Consider the following 2,826-nt stretch of genomic DNA (forward strand, 5'->3'; position numbering starts at 1 on the left):
TTTTCCAATGTGCATTACTTTACATTTATCAACATTAAATTTCATTTGCCATTTTGTTGTCCACTTAGTTTGGTGAGATCTTTTTGAAGCTCTTCACAGTCTGCTTTGGTCTTAATTATCTTGAGCAGTTTGGTGTCAGCTGCCAATTTTGCCTCCTCACTGTTTACCCCTTTCCCCAGATCATTTGTAAACAAGTTGAGTAGGATGGGTCCCAGGATGGACCCTTGAGGGACCCCACTAGTTACGTCTCTCCACTCAGAAAACTTACCATTTATTCCTACCCTTTGTTTCCCCTCTTTTAACCAGTTATCAATCCATGAAAGGACCTTCCCTCTTATCCTGTGACAACTTACTTTACTTAAGAGCCTTTGGTGAGGGACCTTGTCAAAGGCTTTCTGGAAATCTAGTATACTATATACACTGGATCCCCCTTGACCACATGTTGGATGACCCCCTCAAAGAACTCTAGCAGATTAGTAAGGCATGATTTCCCTTTACAGAAATCAGGTTGGTTTCCCCCCAACAAATTACATTCATCCATGTTTAATGCACCCCTCTTGCTTTCTTGCTACAAAACAGATCAAATGGACAATCAGCCTGCTTTAAACTCATCCTTAGCAGCCTGCTCCATCCTCTTGTGCCCTCCCCACCCTGCTAATTTTCCTTTCCCTCCCATCCATCCTTCACCTCCATGTGTTTATGTTCTCCAGTGGTTTTACAAGTCTCTCATGAGAGTTTTGGCAAGGTGAGTGGAGTACCCATCCTGCCAACCACAGTAAAAGTCAGTGACTTCTGTGGAAACTATTCAGAACATTTACCAAGTATGGTCCTCACAGCTAAAAAAGCTGCCAGTGGCCAGAGTGAGCATGTGGTACAACAGGCACAGGGGTGGGGGTGGGAACCAGCTGATCTGGGGCCAATTCCCAGCTCTACACTGGGTGATATTGGCCATGTCTCTGTGCACCCCAGTTTCCCTGCTCAGGATAACGCTTCTCAGCTGTGTTTGTGATGTGCACAAGGTAAAAAGAGGAAGATGCTTAGGGTTAAAGCTGCTCTAAGCTTGTTTGTTCAGGGTACGTCGATGCTGAGATGTACCTGAGCTGGCCGGGCTCAGAGAAGTAGAGCAGGTTAACAAGGAGCAGGTGAAGGGGTATCAGTACTTACATGGGGAGCCAACATTTCACACTGGGCTGTTCCATCCAGCAGAGGACGGTTTAATCTGACCCAAACGCTGGATAGTGAAACTAGACAAATTCAGACAGGATGTGGCAGGTACATTTTTGACAGAGTGTTATCGGCCATTGGAGCAATTGACCAAGGGTTGTGGTGGAGTCTCCATCACTGACCATCGAGACCGGGTGTTTCTGGGCTCTAGGGATTGTTGTGGGGCTGGGACAGGCGGTCGGACTGGATGATCACACCGCTTCGGCGCGAACTAGCTCTACAGGTAATTACCCAGGTTCCAAATGGACTTGGACAGGCCGTGCTGCCGTAGCTCCACTGCCCCAGGGTCCTGGCTAGCTCTACTGGAGCTAGCAGGGGTATGGCTGCAGCGTCGGTGCCCTCAGGCGAGGCGGCCCTTGGGTGTTGTGGCCTCCTGATGGTAAAAAGCTGGTGCATGAGTATCCTAGATGGAGGGCCGGGTAGCACAGGTGTAGATGGGCTCACAGCTTTTGAGATGTGTGGGGGTCCTGTCCGGAGACCTAGCCAGCAGGCCCAAGACAGAGGTTGAGGTACCACCTGAGGGATCTGGCTGCCAGGCCAATACATTGGCGGCTCAGCCAGACCTGTCAGTCACTAGCTGTGCAGTGCGTCTATCAGACTTGCACAGCAAAGGGCCTTTCAAGTGTCAGTTGCCTGTGGTGGGTCTTTGCCGGCAAAGAGCCTCTCCAGTCCCACAGGAGAGCTGCTAAATGTCCACAGGAGGCCCAGAAGACCAGCCCCTGGCTGCCGGTCCATTAAACCAAGCCCCGACCAGGAAAAAGTGGGTGTGGGGCACCCAGGCTGGTGTTCGTCATCGTGTTACAACATCACCCGCATCAAGTGTTCAAACATCATGACCCAGACCTGCAAGTTCATGAGACTAGCGTAGGAATCAAGAGGATTTAAACTAAGGGAGTTAAATATCGAGTAATTGACTAGTCGAGTAGTCGATGGAATTTCCATCCACTACTCGATGAGTCGAGAGGCACTTTTGCATTCCTCCTTTGAAATGTACCAGCCCCAGCGGCTCTTGCGCATTTCAAAGCGGAAGCACCTGCATGGAGCCTGGGGTCAGTGGGACTCAGAATCCTCTGCTGACCCCAGACTCCATGCGGCGCTGCCGCTTTGAAATGCCACGCGGAGCCAGGGTCGGAGTCAGGGACTCCCCAGCTGATCCCAGGCTCCTTGCAGCATTTCCCTGGAACCCGGGGTCAGCTGGGGATCAGCCTGGGGTCAGCTGTGCGGCGCTGCTCCTTTGAAACACCACCAAGGCATTTCAAAGCGGCAGAACCACACAGAGCCCGGGGTATGGGCTCCGTGCAGTGCTCCCACTTTGAACTACTAATAAAATGATAGGGAATAGCCAGCATGGGTTTGTGAAGAACAAGTCATGCCAAACTAATCTGATAGCTTTCTTTGATAGGATAACGAGCCTTGTGGATAAGGGAGAAGCGGTGGATGTCATATACCTAGACTTTAGTAAGGCATTTGATACGGTCTCGCATGATATTCTTATTGATAAACTAGGCAAATATAACTTAGATAGGGCCACGATAAGGTGGGTGCATAATTGGCTGGATAACCGTAGTCAGAGAGTTGTTGTTAACGGTGCTAAATCCTGCT

Source organism: Pelodiscus sinensis, chromosome 23 (assembly GCF_049634645.1).
Source record: "Pelodiscus sinensis isolate JC-2024 chromosome 23, ASM4963464v1, whole genome shotgun sequence".
In the NCBI taxonomy this organism is placed as follows: Eukaryota; Metazoa; Chordata; order Testudines; family Trionychidae; genus Pelodiscus; species Pelodiscus sinensis.